Source organism: Eschrichtius robustus, chromosome 6 (genome assembly GCF_028021215.1).
Source record: "Eschrichtius robustus isolate mEscRob2 chromosome 6, mEscRob2.pri, whole genome shotgun sequence".
NCBI classification, from domain to species: Eukaryota; Metazoa; Chordata; class Mammalia; order Artiodactyla; family Eschrichtiidae; genus Eschrichtius; species Eschrichtius robustus.
In genome coordinates, this window is record NC_090829.1 from 9,781,785 (window position 1) to 9,798,580 (window position 16,796).

The window sequence follows — 16,796 nt, forward strand, 5'->3', positions numbered from 1 at the left end:
AGAAGTAGCTCAAAGTAAGATATTATGTGAATTGTAGAGACCACAACTTGGCAAAATTTTTAAAGAGAGTACTCAATTGAAGATACTTCTAGGCTTGAACCAGTGTATTTAGAACTAAGGAGACTTTCTAAAATAAAATGAAATCTCAAAAACTTGAGGAATTAGTGGCGTGATCTAAACTTCATTTTACTCAGTGAATTCAGGTTACTTAATGTTACAAGAGTCAGCAGAATTAAAATTGAGATCATTCATTTGTTACTTCTTTTGTCCTCGACATCCCTTTTGCAGGAGTGCAAGATACTGAGGTAGGCATGTATATGAAGTGATATGTAGTATGTGCTTTTTCTCTTAATCAGCCTTTTTTCTTTTCCCTTTCTCCTCCTATCTTTTAAAAAATGTTTTATTCCCTTCATGGCACAAATAATCTAATCTGCCTACCTGCTAGATTAGAAACCTTGGAAATAAACTAAACTTCTTTCTCTTCTTCCATTTCTATGTCTGGGTACCACCATTTTTCTCATGTTCTTTTGTCTCTCACTCCTCCATTTCTATAGCCACTGTGCTAGTTCGGTTGTTAGCACTCTATCCCACTACTGGAATTATCTTTCTAAAATACTCACTAAGTACCCAATAATTGGTTCAGCTACTTTTCTATGCTGCTAATAATTAGCAATATTATCCAGTTTAGGTTTCTTTTATTCTTTTTGAGAAGGGGCTAATAGGCAGTGAGATGAATAAAGGAACAGTAGTTTGGTAGTAAAGTAAGTGATGGGAAAGTCATGAGCCACAAAACAGAAAAAATACATGTGTTAAATAATTGAGTCCTTTGTAGAGCTAACTTATTATCTGTCCTCTTCTGGTTTTAATTACTATTGTGCACTTCTGTTTTCTGAGAACTAAAGCTTCCTCAGAATTCTGGAATAACTTGGGACAGTGACTGCTTTTCATAGGCTTTCCTCCAGTGCAGTCAGCTATGGTTCGAGTTTTCTTTTTGCAATTTGAACAAGATAAATTACAGTTTTTATTGGATAAAAGGTGACAGGCAGGTGATGTTACAAAAAGGCAATAGATTAAAAAAAAAAATGGAACTCTGAAGCAAATGGAATAACATAAGGAGGAGTAGTTAATGAGATGTGGAATAATTTAATAAGCCTGGAACAGAGAATTTAGAATACAAAATAAAATTATGGTAATGCTTAAAGTTTTAGCCTGTTTAATCTAAAATAATTTCTTCAGAAATCTTATTTATTTTCATCTTAGTTACAGGAACACACTTAAAAGAAGGGAATACCTTAATTATAAATATGTTTGTATCCTTGTTGCACTGTGAAGGATGTCTGCTTTGAAAAGTCCCATGCCTCATGTCTGCCACAAGAAATGCACAAAAACTAACATATGCTCAAGGGAATTTTTCACCTCTTGGAGTCAGGTTGAATCTGTAGCTTTCTTAAGGAAACGACAGTTCCAGGAATTTTCTAACTTTTCATGAGCATTTAGACTGGTCTCCGAGATTGAAATGGACCTCAGGTGCCCAAAGCAACTCTCAGAAATGACCCAACCTCTTTTGGTTTATTTAGAGTGATGGAGACTGATCTGTTTCTTATTTGTAAGCTAATTTGAACTTGGTATCAGAGCTTGATCCTAAATGAATCAGGATATAGAGAAGAGAGGCTATGTTGGCATCAAGAGCAAAATTAGAAGATATAATCCTCAAATCACAAGAATTTTTCTCTTCTTTAATTGTACATACATTGGTTTCTGTTTTGCCTGGAGCTTAGGGTAGTGTGGGATCAAACTTGGTACCAACTGTCTGTGAGAAATGAGCATGACTGTTTGAGAGAAAATAATGTCACATACTACTATAAGAATTCTAAGATGAAGAGTGATTTTGCAAGTGAAGGTATGTTTTATTATTAGGACAACCTAGAAGTATTTCATTTACCATAGAAGTCAAAGAAACAGACTTAGATTGTGTCAGTGCTTTGGGGATAGTGGCTATATAAAGGTTTATAAAATTAAGGGAAGTTATGAACAGAGTGAGTAACAATCAGGTATATTACACTTATAATTGAAATGGCATGATACAGTGGTTAAGACCATATGGCCTGTGGGTTAAGATTTCTTGGGTTCAAATCCCAGCTTTACCATTTGTTAGTGATGAGGTCATGGGCAAGTTAGTGTCCTTAAGTTCTTATTAACTGTTTTGTTTATTTGTTTGTTTTGGTGGGGGTGGGGTGGAGGTAAGGTGGCATCAAATGAGATACTTCATATAGATATCAGTATCATGGTAGAGTATTGATGTTATTGTCACTAAAGTATTTTTTCAAGCAGCTTTGTTATCCTTAGCTTTCTATTCCCTGTCGTGGTCATGTAAGTCATGAGGTTAAAAACAAACAAACCTGAGTGGGTATTTTCTTTGATTCAGAGGAATACAAGGAGACCGTATGTACTAAACTTTAAACTTTTAACTGCTCACATTTAGCTTCGCACATAAGCCTTGAAAGAATAACACCCATCTTGAAATTTCAAAATTAAAAAATTAAATTCCGTTAACCTGGGGTAGAAATTTGGAGTTTTAGAATTCGTCAGAATCTCTTAAGCCTCTGGAATGTTGTTAAGGCAGCCCTGACTCAGTGTGCCCTGCCTGTAGGTCAGGTTAATGGGGGCTGCTGGGACAGTGACCAGAATGTATACTTCCATAGTGACAATTGTAGTTCATGTAGAAAGGAAGATGGGCGTACTTTAATTTTCTAAGTGATCTGAAGTATCTGGAAATACAGTAGACATTTTCGGTCTTGAATGCTGTTTTGGTACCAGTGTCTGTTAGCATCCAGTGGTATCACTGAGGGTTATATGTAAGCTCTTACTCCATTTTTTTTTTTTTTTTTTTTTGATAACTGTTACTGCTTTAGACCCTTTTACATATTTTTAAGATTCTTTACTAATCAACAGTATATTTTATTTAGCCACCAGTGGTTAACTTGTGTGACAGAAGTTTCCTTATGAACCATTCATCTCCCTTAAACGTTCCTATGTGTTTTGACGTGTAAATCCCTAAATGACTTAGTTTTAGTCACAAGACTAAAATCTGGATTAAGGAAAATCAAATTTGGTAGAGACATTTTATGTATAGTTAAAACTGCTGCTGTTTAGTTATCCCTCTTTCTATAGAAAAGGAACCTTGACAGTAGTTGTTCAGAAACATATTTGAAATTTTTATATTAAGTTGGGTACAATTTAATTGGACAAAATAAAGTATTATATGTGTTCAATAAATAGTTTAAAAATTATGTGCCTGAAGAATGGAAAGTGTTTGTTGTTGGTAGAGATCTTTTAGAAAGCTTGAAGAGTCATCCCTTCCACTGCTGTATCAGAATCTTTGGGAAGGTCTGCTTGGGAATCTCCATTTTAAGAAGCTCCTTAGGAGATTTTTATGCACACTGAAGTTTTAGACCCACTGCTGAATTCTCTATTGACAGCTTTAGGATATGGGCTTCTGCTCTTCTGATGGAAGCTACTCTTCCCCAGTTGGGGGAAGAACAGGGGTGAGCTGAGGCAGCCCTTCCTGATGCCCTGCCATGCTCTGTGCTGGGAAATTTCCAAAGCTATCAGTGTTTTGAGTCCTCTTTCAACTGACGCTCCTGTGGTGAAGGAACATGTCACGTTAATGGTGATGCCCAACCCAGAGCCTTCACGTGTTTCCTAAAATGTTAATACTTCCTAGCAGGGGAGGAAATTGCAGGTGAGGAAACGTAAGAGAGATTAAGTGGTCTTCTGGAGCCAGGACTGGAACTGAGGTTGATTTGATTTTAATGCCTAGACTCTTTTCTTTCTGTCTTTTTTTTTTGCCGCGCTGAGCAGTTTGTGGGCTCTTAGTTCCTCAACGGGGATTCAACCCGGGCCCCGGCAGTAAAAGTACCATGTCCTAACCACTGAACCGCCAGGTAATTCACTACTTTTTTTTTTTTTTTTAAGCCCAGACTCTTTGATTTACAATATTATATAAATTTCAGGTGTACAGCTTAGTGATTCACACTTTTTATAAAGCCCAGAGTCTTACACTATCCTAGCTACCCTCCTTTTAGTGGAAAGAATGATGGGTTGTTGGTTAAGGTAGCCTTGGGTTGGAAGGATGCCTCTATCGTTTACTGGCTTCACTAGCGACTTTACACATCCCCAAATTCAGTGTCCTCATCTGAAAAGCAGGCATGAAGATTGTAAAATTCTAAGGTTATTGTGAGGATTAATCTAACACATTTTTAGAGTGCTTCAGCATATTTTTATAGTTCTGTCCCAGAGTAGGCATTCTAATAAATGATGACTGTTATTCCACGACTTAAGGGAAGGCGAGTGTGCCTTATGGAATGAACCAATTTTAGGCTAAATGAGTTTGTCAGATTATGAAATGTATGTTTTCCTATTCTGATGTGGTGTGATAACTAGAAACAAGGAAGGTGCTGGATGTGTGAAGGGGTTTTCTTGTGGGAAAACAGTGTAGATCTCTATTTTTTATCTAGTACCCATATCCTGGTAAATTCTAAATTTGATTCTAGCCCAGACCCTTCCTATAGCTCCAGACTCTAGTAGTAGCTCCAGATGTTTCTGTTGAAATGCCCACAGGATGTTTCCATCAGCTAGCCCCTTAACACGTCCAAGTCTAAACTTGGGCTCTTCCTTCCAACACCTGCACCCTTCTGTTAGGGTTCCCTGCATCAATGAATGGAATTCTCTCCATCTGCATCCTCCACAAAATCTAATCTTCCATCAAAATCTGCTGATTGTTATCCCGTGTCTCTTTCTGCCTTCTCATCTTTGTCTTCCCCACCATCACCTTAGTCTACGCTACTGTCACCTCACACTCAACTCCTCCCCTGCATTTCTCTTGCCCCCTCCATGATTCTGCCACATTGGATATTTTTTCAGCATACAATTGGTTGTCATACCTTATTTAAAACCCTTCAGGAATTTTGCCTTATTCACTTACTCTGCCTTTTTTGTTTCACATACATTCCATCTTTAGCTGTGGCTGGCCTCTTTTCTTCTCTTTCCTGACTTTGAATGTGCTTCTCTCATAAGTGCTTTTAGACCTTTGCACTTGATGTGCCCAGATTTGAACACTTCCCATACCTTTCAGATCTCATCTCAGTCTTACTTTAGGTCTTTGCTGCTCTCTGGGATACATCAAGTCTCCTGTTATAAAATCTCATGGTGGGGAATTTCCCATATTTTTAGTAGCATTTATCTCTGTTTGCAATTATGTATTTGCATGGTTGTTGGATACTATTTGGTTCTCCAAATAAAATGTAAGTTCTGTGAGACAATTTCAACATCTACAAAGGCCTAGAACAGCCCTGACAGCAGATGAGAAATATTAAATGACTGACTGAACTACATAACTAGGCAATTAAAAGACAATCTTTTAGAACTAAAAGATTAGTTCTGAAGTGAGGTAAGTACACATGAAGTCACAGTGTTGGCAGGTTAAGCATTGTTACTTGGGAATACGTTTGTTATTGTAGCATTGGTTTCATGAGCCTCTAATTTTACTTAAAGACTAGTAGTGTTTTGAATTTTGAATTTCCGAGTACAGATTAAGAGCTTCCAGAAGTTGATTGTACTTTAATGACTTTTAGAGTCAAAACTTTCCCCTTTCCTCACATCTGGACAGTATTTGAAGTTCACAGTTTAAAAAAGATATAGTTGGTTGTGTACTCCTTGATGTTTACTATATGGAATGTATTTATTTATGTTATTTGCCTAAGGCATAAAATTTTTAAAATGCTACCAAAACTTACGAAGACAAGAAATCATAGATGTTATAAAAGGTTTTTTCAGCTCTTATAAAAGTTAGAAAAAATGAAGAAGATTAATATGATATTGGAATTGTGCTTTTATGTTACTTTTTGGTATTTGGACCTTAATTTACTGTATGATTATTGTTAGCAGATTGAAATGTTCCTGTGAAAACTCTTAAGGCTGTAGTATTTTCTTGAAAATCGGTTCAGTACTGTTGTTTACATTGTAAAATTAGTTCTTTCAATAAGATTTTGGTTTCCATCTATCCTGAATTCTCCTTAGGAGTGCACAACTTAAAAAATAAAGAGGCGCAGTCAGCAGAAAAAAGAGGTGGTCTGAGCATTTATGCGTTAAATATGCATGTTAATTAGGAAAAAAATTAGAAAAATATGAAAACAGATGTTACATAAATTATTGCAGTCCCAGGGCAGCAGTAACTTATACACTGACAGTAATTTTTATATGTGCATGTGTTTGTCTATTTCTAGATTTCTCAATGTTTATGCAATTCCGTAGAGAATAACTAGAAGAATGGTATATCCTTTCAGTGAGACAATGGTAAACATTCCTTCTGCATGTGGCTTGCTGAGCGAGTCTAGGCATAACATACACTTTTCCTGTACAGATAGCCTTCCGTGTTTCCTAATTCTTCCTGTAGTCTTCTTCCTTCCTTTTTGGTTTCTTTGATAGTATGTCAATGGAATCTTTTATTGGATTATGTCCTGTCAAAACAATAAAGGGAATCATGATCCCAGCAGTGTAAGAAATGTAAAATTGACTGGGATGTAAAGTATGTGTTTAGAAACAAAGCAAATCACAACTACTGAGGACACTGATTATAGTGTCACTTTTTCTTTGGTTACTGTCATACTTTCTGAAGAAATAGCCATCATTCTCTGAACAGTATTGACACAGTAGTGTGACAATCTATACTAAGTGTTACATAAACACACATTTATCAAATACACATATATTGGAATAATTGAAAGATACTTGAATGTCTTTCACTCTAAAGAGACATCCATAATATAAAAATGGTTTATATTTTTACAAGGGAATGATGAGAAATAGAGACATGCTTTATTTCAGTGGTGTGGCGATTTTTAGTTCAACCATGGAGAAAAACCATGTGACTATATTGCTGTCCAAGGAGCTGCTGACAATATCTAGATATTTTCCATACATAGATTATATAATTTAGAAACAGGCTGTTTGTAACTTTTCAGATGAGATTGAAAGTTAAAATAAAGAAATCCTCCATCAGAATGTAATAAATCATTCTCTTTATCAAATGAACAAGCAAAACATGAACTATATTCAGTATAGGGGCACAGAACAGTTTCCTTAAATCTGTCTGGAGATCAATGCTACATTCATTGGTATTCTTCAGAAATCATACTTTGTTATTTGGTTTTAGTAGCATATGATGCTCAAATGTGTTTTAAGTAATTAATTTCTTTTGAATCCCAGTAGGTTTCAGATACATCTATTATCATAATGTTTTTCAAAAGTTCTGTGTTTTTGATTTATATTTTACCTAACTACTGTTGTCCTTTTTGTACATATGCTGAGTCACCAGTAAGCTGTAACAGGTTATTGGGAGTAAAGTAAACTGATACAGAATCAAATCTAGAAAAGAGTGATAATAATATATTTAGTAATTTGTTATAATTTAGAGGTTCTTTACCTAAATTAGATATTTAAGAAATTCCATCGTTCTTGATTTTATGTAGAGATACATACATCTATGTCAGATATGATTTGTGGAAGTAGATTGAAGTATATTACTAAAGATGATAAATGTTTTTCTACAGGCAAAAAGGCTATGGAAATTAACTTTTAATTCACAAATAATATTTACTTGCCACACTGATACATCTGTATTCTAATTTTACATTTTATTTATGCTTTGGAATTCATTTTCAGTGGAATTTTTTTTCACATTTGTTTGCAAATGTTAGATTTCCATTTTTTATTTTATGTGATTTTAATACTTGATATTATTTTACTATGTATTAGTAGTGTATTTCTTATTTGAACACTTTTATTTCATTTCAGTGAAACAAAGTGATAACAGGTGATTTGTTTTATATTGAGGTGTTTTAGGGTTTTTTTTGTATGATAATGCTTTTTATTGTAGGCATTATAAAGTGAGTTTCTTCTAGGAGCTAAAATAGATGATTGAAAGAGTGATTAAAGAGTAAGCTAACATTTGTCCCCTAAGAGCCAAAAATATTATGACATAAACTTTTTCAGCTTGCTTTTTGCATTGATGGCTTTGGTTTAGGGTTCCTTTGCTTAGGGAGAGGATGTTTGAAGCTATTTTATTTATTTATTTTTCTAGGTATTTGCTGTTTTTCCTGCAGCTCAGTTGAGGGATAACTCAGCCGATCTCTATTTCTTGATTCTTTACTTCCGATTGGCCAACCAAGACTTTTATTTGGCAAACTCTGTTGTACAGAGCCTGACGTCATCTATGACCCATAACAAGAGCACGCGTTTTCAAGTGTCAATTAGATTTGTGGATCAATAAAGTTTTCTTGAAAGGTAAGTGTATATTTATTCAAAACGTACATTTAAAAATTCAGTACTATCATCAGCTGTCTTAGTCTGTTCGGGCTTTTGTAACAAAAATCCCATAGACTGGGTGACTTATAAATAACAAAAATTTATTTTTCACTGTTTTGGAGGCTAGGAAGTCTAAGATCAAGATGCCAGCAAATTTGGTGTCTGGTGAGGACCCACTTGCTGGTTCATAGATGGATGTCTTCTTGCTGTGTCTTCACTTGGTGGAAGGAATGAGAGAGCTCTCTAGGGTCTCTTGTGTATAAGGGCACTAATCCCATTCATGAGGGCTCCACCCTCGTGACCTAATCGCTTCCCAAAGGCCTCACTCCTAATACCGTTACGCTTGGAATTAAGATTTCAGCATATGAGTTTTGGGGGGTGATAAACATTCATTTCATAATAATACCCTCATTATAGTTACAGTAATGTGTTTTATAGATTTGTGTACAAACAATGTGTGTGGGTGTGTATGTGTGTGTTTATACACTGCTGCCAGGTTTAGATTGCAGGCTCTTTCAGGGAATAATGTTGCCCTCTAACACAGAGTTCCCTGAACAGTTTCTTTCCACTTATGTATCTACCCACCGGCTTCCAATCTCTTCTTTTTCTTCATTGTTTTCCTTCTCTTTTAATTGAGCCTGCATGAGGGCTTTAAAAATATTTTCCCACCAGCAGACTTTTAGCACTTTTCTTACTGAATACTTTTTGTTCCATATTTTTTTTCCTTCCCTTTTCGTCTTTCCTTCTTTCCTACCTTCCTACCTCCTTACCTCCCAACATTCATTAAATTTGTTGGAGTTGCGAAATTAGAATGATTGAACTTAGCATTGAAGGTATCTCAGATAGGTAGCGTTCACATTTTTTTTTTTAACCACAAACCATAGTAAGAAATAAATTTTATACTTATGAGCCATTTCCCACAGGTATAAATGGACAAATGAAACAAACAAGAGTTAAAACCATTCTGTGCTGGCTACCTTGAATGTATGCTGTGCTCTATTCTATTACATTTTTTTGGGTATATTTCATTTAATATATGCTGATACCCATAATTAAATTTACTTCCCTATCCAATAGTGGATCACCTTTGCAATTTCAGAAGTCATACTTTAGATCACTTGTATGTTTGTTCATGACTGACTTGTAGGGAAAATAAATGGAATGAAGCAGTTTGTTTTCTGTTTCAGTCAAGCTGCCTTTTCTTCTGCCTCCCCTGTGCTTCTCATTTCTGTCGATTCATTACAAGTTATCAAATAACTTGGGGAAAGAACTGTGTAACTGCTGGGAAATACTAGAGCACTTATAGGTTCTTCTGTAGTAAGAACACAGATACCAATGGTCATATCTCAAAATATAAAAGGAAGATAAATCTTTGATAGAATCATTCCTCTATAGTAAGGTGTATATTTCTTTATTCTCTTCTTGTTCTTTCTATCTATGTAAATTGTATGTGCATGCTGATGCTCTCAAATCATTCTTGGTTTAAAACATTTTAAACTTCCAAAGTCTTTTACATCAGCTTAGAATAACAGATTTTTCCCCAAAGTGGTCTATTCTAGTGCTCCTTCCCATTTTGTTTAACATTTTTATCCTTTTAATAAGGTGCGAACATTTAAAAATTGTGAATGTAATATATTTTATTAGAAAGTTTGGTATATACAGAAAAGTAAAAAGAAGATAAAAATTATCCCTAATCCAATGCAGCTAAAGCAGTTCTAAGAGGAAAGTTCATAGCCATAAACACCTACATTAAGAAAGGAAAGCTCAAGGGTGTCCACTCTCATCACTTTTATTCAACATAGTTTTGGAAGTTCTAGCCTCAGCAATCAGAGAAGAAAAAGAAATAAAGGGAATCCAAATTAGAAAGGAAGTAAAACTGTCACTGTTTGCAGATGACATGATAGTATACATAGGATATCCTAAAGTCACCACCAGAAAACTGCTAGAGCTCGTCAGTGAATTTGGTAAAGTTGCAGGATGCAAAATTAACATACAGAAATCTGTTGCATTCCTATACACTAACAATGAACTATCTGAGAGAGAAAATAAGGAAACAATCCCATTCACCATCTCATCAAATAGAGTAAAATACCTAGGAACAAACCTAACTAAGGAGGTAAAAGACCTGTACTCAGAAAACTATCAATATGAGATACTAATGAAAGAAATTGACAATGACACAAACAGATGGAAAGAGGTATCATGTTCTTGGATTGGAAGAATTAATATTGTTAAAATGACCATACTACCACAGGCAATCTTACAGATTCAGTGCAGTCCCTATCAAAATACCAGTGGCATTTTTCACAGAACTAGAACAAATAATTTTAAAATTGGTATGGAAACACCAAAGACCCCAAATAGCCAAAACAAATTTGAGAAAGAAGCAACAAGCTGGAGGAATCATGCGTCCTGACTTTAGACTATGCTACAAAGCTTTGATAATTAAAAAAGACTCATACATCAATGCAACAGAATAGAGAGCCCAGAAATAAACCCACGTACTTATGGTCAGTTAATCTACGACAAAGGAGGCACAAATATACTACGGAGAAAAGAGAGTCTCTTCAATAAGCGGTATTGGGGAAACTGGACAGCTACATGTGAAAGAATGAAATTAGAACATTCTCTAATACCACATACAAAAATAAACTCAAAATGGATTAAAGACCTAAATGTAAGACTGGATATTATAAAACTCCTAGAGGAAAACATAGACAGAACACTCTGACATAAATTGCAGCAATATTTTTTTGGATCCATCTCCTAAAGCAAAGGAAAGAAAAGCAAATATCAACATATAGGATCTAATTAAACTTAAAAGTTTTTGCACAGCAAAGGAAACCATCAACAAAATGAAGAGACAACTTACTGAATGGGAGAAGATATTTGCAAATGATATGACCAATAAGGGGTTAATATCCAACATATATACATAGCTCATACAACTCAACATCAAAAAAACAACCTGATTAAATAATGGGCAGATGAACTGAACAGACATTTTTCCAAAGAGGAAATGAAGATGGCCAACAGGCACATGAAAAGATGCTCAACTTCACTAATAATCAGTGAAATGCAAATCAAAACCACAATAAGGTATCACTTCACACCTGTCAGAATGGCTATCATCAAAAAGAACACAAATAACAAATGTTGGCAAAGATGTGGAGGAAAGGGAACCCTTGTACACCGTTGGTGAGAATGTAAATTTGTGCGACCACTGTGGAAAACAGTTTGGAGTTTTCTCAAAAAATTAAAAAAAAGAACTACCACATGGCTCAGCAGTTCCACTCCTGGGTGTGTATTTGAAAAAAACAAAAACACTATGTCAAAAAGATACATGCACCGGAGTGTTCATTGCAACATTATTTACACTTGCCAGGGTATGGAAGCAACTCAAGTGCCCATCAACAGATGAATGGATAAAGAAGATATTTTGTGTGTGTGTACACACACACACACACACACACACACACACACTGGAATACTACTTAAAAAATGATAAAATTTGCCATTTGCAGCAACATGGATGGACTTGGAGGGCATTATGCTAAGTGAAGTAAGTCAGACAGAGAAAGACAAATACTGTTAGGTACTACTTACATGTGGAATCTAAAAAATACAACAAAATTAGTGAATAAAACAAAAAAGAAGCAGAGTCACAGATATAAAGAACAAACTAGTGTTTACCAGCTGGGAGAGGGAAGGGGGAAGGGGCAATATAGGGGTGAGGATAAAAAGGATTATTATAGGATTATATGAAATCATGTGTGTGAAACTTTTGAAAATTGTAAAGCACTATAAAAACTGAGGAATCTTTCATTCAATGGAAAAAAGAAAAACCACACACATAAAAAAAAGGAAAAGAAAGCCTAAGTAAATAACCTAAAACTACATCTCAAGAAATGAAAATAGAACAAACTAAGCATAAAATTAGTAGAAGAATAGAAAAAAAGAGCACAAATAAATGAAGTAGAGATTAAAATAACAACAGAAAATATCAATGAAACCAAAGCTGTTGTTTTGAAAAACATAAAGTAGATACAACTTTAGCTAGATATCCAAAGGGCAGGGTGGAAAAAAAAACTGACACCACTGAAATACAGAGGTTCATAAGAAACTGCTGTGAAGTTATTCACCAACAAATTGGACAACCTAGAAGAAATGGTTGAATTTCTAGAAATATACAACCTATCAATCATGAAGAAAGAGAAAATCTGAATAGTCCAATAGTAAGGAGATAGAATCAGTAATCCAAAACTTCCCAGCAAAGTCTTGGACCAGATGGCTTCACTGGTGAATTCTGCCAAACATTTAAAGTAGAATTAATGTCAAACCTTCTCAAACTCTCCCCAAAAATAGAAGAGGAGGGAACACGTCTGTTTTATCAGGCGAGCATTACCCTGATACCAAAACCAGGCATGGACACTACAAGAAAAGAAAATTACACACCAGTATTCCTGATGAACACAGATGCAGAAATCCTCAACAAACTATATTGAGCCAAATTCAACAGCACATTAAAAGGATCACACACCATGATCAAGTGGGATTTTTTCCAGGGATACAAGTATGGTTCATTATCCACAAATCAATGTGATACACCACATTGATAAAGTGAAGGATAAAAATCATGTGATCATCTCAGTAGATGCAGAAAGAGCATTTGACAAAATTCAACATCATGGTATGAATTTACAACAAACTGGGTATAGAGGGAATATATTAATAAAGACCACATATGAGAAACCCATAGCTAACATCATACTTTATGGTGACAAGCTGAAAGCTTTTTTTCTAAGATCAGGAATATGACAAGAATGCCCAAACTTGTTGCCCCGCCCCCAAAAAGAACCTGAGTGTTATTTTCTTGGGCTATTTATCAGGGTTGTTTTTTGCAGTGAGTAACCATGAGAAACAAGATGGTGTTTCCCATATTCAAAGAAACAATCTCACCAATTTTATTTGACATAGTCCTGGAAGTGCCAGCCAGAGCAATCAAAACAAACAACCGAAAACCAAAAAAAAAAAAAAAAAAACCCGAAGTATTCAGATCAGAAAGGAAGAAATAAAACAGAGGTATGATACTATATGTAGAAAACTCCACCAAAAAAACTGCCACAATTAATAAACACATTCAGTAAATTTGCAGGATACACAATCAATATATAAAAATCTGTTGCATTTCTATACACTAACAATGGACTATCAGAAAGAGAAATAAAGGAAACAGTCCCATTTACAATTGCATCAAAAAGAATAAAACTCAGGAATAAATTTAACCAAGGAGGTGAAAGATATGTATACTAAATATTTTAAGACATTGATGAAAGAAATTGAAGTAGACACAAATAAATAGAAAAATAGTCTGTGCTCATGGATTGGAAGAATTGATATTGTTAAAATGTTCATACTACCCAAAGCAATCTACAGATTCAATGAAATCTCTATCAGAAGCCCAACGGCATTTTTCACATAAATAGAAAAAGCTATCCTAAAATTTGTATGGAACCACAAAATACCCTGAATAGCCAAAGCACTCTTGAGAAAGAAGAAGAAAGCTGAAGGCATCATACTTCTTGATTTCAAATTATATTACAAAGGTACGTAATCTAACCAGTATGGTATTAGCATAAAAACAGACATATAGACTAATGGAAAAGAATTGTGAGCCCAGAAATAAACCGCACATAGATGGTCAATTAATTTATAGCAAAAGATCTAAGAATATTCACTGGGGAAAGGATAGTCTCTTTTAATAAACGGTGTTGGGAAAATTGGACAGCCCCAGGCAAAAGAATGAAATTGGACCACTATCTTACACAGTACACAAAAGTCAACTCCAAATAGATTAAAGACTTGAACAGAAAACCTTGACCATAAAAACTCCTAGAAGCAGATGTGGTAAGGTGCTTGACATTGGTCCTGGCAATGCTTTTTTTGTTTTTTAAATTTGACACCAAAAGCAGAGGCAAAAATAGCGTAAATCAGTAAGTGGGCAGGAGTACGTCAAAGTAAAAAGCAACACAGTATACGCTTTAAATATCTTACATTTTATTATATTATATTGAGGTCAGTCGTACATCAGTAGAGCTGAAAAAATAAAAGATAAAAATAATGTAAGAAAGAAACAAGCAAAAAATCCCTACTCCTATCTTCTGGTGATGAACTGATGTAATAGATGAAAAATATAACATTTAAAAAAATTTTACTTGGATTTAACAGAGGGGAAAAAATGAAATGAAACTTAAATGATTAGTGAATCTGAGATAAATGTTCCTTCAAATCATAAATATTTGATCCTAAGAGCCTTCCAATATGAAAGAAGATTATGGAAATCTTTAAATACTCTGGAAATAAGAAAATACGAAAAGACTGATCTAAAAGTAGAATATCTTTTTTTTAGAATAATTTATTGAGGTGAAATTTATGTAACATAAAATTAAGTGAATAATTCAGTAGAACCCACCACCTCTCTCTAGTTACACACATTTCCATCACTCCAAGGTAGAACACCTTACTTTTTAAACAGTTTCTCCTCATTCTGACCTCCTCCCAACTCCTGGTATCCATCAGTTTGTATTCTGTCTCTAAGGATTTATCTATTTTGAATATCTCATATAAATAGAATCATGTAGTACATGACCTTTTATGTTTGGCTTTCACTTGTAGTACTGTTTTCAAGGTTCATCCGTAATGTAGCATGTGTCAGTTATGTGTCAGTACTTTATGCATTTTCACAGCTGAGTAATATTCCATTGTGTATATAATTGTTTGGTTTGCTTCCAACTTTTGGCTCTTGTGAGTAGTGCTTCTGTGGATTTAGGTGCACATGTTCTTATTTGAGCACCTGTTTTCAGTTCTGTTAGGTATATACCTAGGAGTATAATTGCTGGGTCATGTTGTAATTTTTTATTTACCTGTTTGAGGAACCAACAAGTTGTTTTCCACAGCGGCTGTAGCCTTTTATGTTCCCACCAGCAATGTGTGAGGGTTCCAGTTTCTCCACATGTTGTCAAAACTTGTTATTTTCCATTTTTTTTTGATAATCAGAATATGATAGTGATAAATGACTTTCAGCAAAGTAACATTGTAGAGAGGTGACTATATTCATTATTTCTAATATAGTGATTATATATCAATTCAGAGTATCACTTAATTCTGCGTTCCGTGCAGAATTAACTGACCAGTAGAAATTGTTTTCCAGAACAAAAGATTTCTTAGTTTTCTTCATCTTCTCAAAATCATACTGTATTTTGCTTCATATTTATACCGTTTTTTTCCCCCGCATGTGTGTATAGTTCTTTGTTTTTACCAGAGTTTTAAATTACTGTTCTTTTCGCTTAATGCTCATAGGAGGTCTGCGTCTCTCCATTTATGGATAGCACACCACAACTGTACTTTTAGGCTTTAAAATGTATGATTTTAAATCGTAAAATAAATTTTTGTTAGGTTACCTACTGTCTTGTTGAAGAAATACATCACTTAACCTGGACCTTCTGTTTTAGTATGGACCAGAGCTTCGTTGGCCTTTTGCGGAACTGTTACACTCATTTCTTTTCATTATATTTCTGGGTTAGTTCTAATGATTCTTGTGTCCCATTGTCACAATTTAAATAAATTTTCAGAAGGTTAAATGGTGCAAGATGAATTTTCTGAGTTATGCATATTAGAAAATATTTTTATTCTCACAGTTGATTGATAATTTATCTGGGTATATATTAGTATTTCTAGATTTAAAATAATTTTCCTCAGAACTTTGAAGACTTTGCTCAGTTTGTTTCTGACATCCATTATTCCTCTGAGAAATTTGAAGCCAGTCTTACTCATTGAAGAGTTTTCTAGGAGATATTAACAGTGAAAACAAAATAGAGAAAAATTCATGATTTGATTACGCTTGCTTTTTAGGGTAGAGAGGTTGACAATAAGCAAGATAAATAAGTAAAATATGTAGTCAGTTAGATAGTGGGGCTATAAAGGAAAATAAAGCAAGGAGGGGAGGTTAGAGAGTTAATAGCATAGGGGGACTGTTGGAAATTGTAAATAGGGTGGTCAGGAAGTACCTCCCTGAGAACGGAGCACTTTAGTAAATGTCACATGGAGGTGACGGAGTGAGCAACTCAAGCAGAGCGAACAAGTAGTACAAAGGCCCTGATGTAGGAATATTACTGATGTGTTCAAGGAACAACAGAGAGGTCAGTGTGGCTGCAGCAATGTGAGGAGAGAGTAGTAGGGATTAAATTAGAGAGAGAACTGGGAATCTAGTCTTTTAGAGACGTGCATTTGGCTTTTATTCTGAATGAGATGGGAAGTTATTGGCAAGTAAGTATCAACATCTGATGTATCGTTTAAAAGAATTACGTTCTGCCTGGTTGAGAAAGGATTGTAGAGGGAGCAAGGGCAGAAGCAGAGGGACGGTGCAGAAGGTT

At 34.8% G+C, this 16,796-nt stretch overlaps 1 protein-coding gene across 1 annotated transcript in view; it reads left to right on the plus strand.

The window, feature by feature from the left end:
• Window positions 1-16,796, plus strand: part of TBC1D5 (TBC1 domain family member 5) — a 535,061-nt gene that overhangs the window by 120,120 nt on the left and 398,145 nt on the right. The window contains exon 3 of the mRNA XM_068545866.1: window positions 8,141-8,343. The gene's annotated coding sequence lies outside the window, so the exon portion shown is untranslated. The remainder of the gene's footprint in view (window positions 1-8,140; window positions 8,344-16,796) is intronic.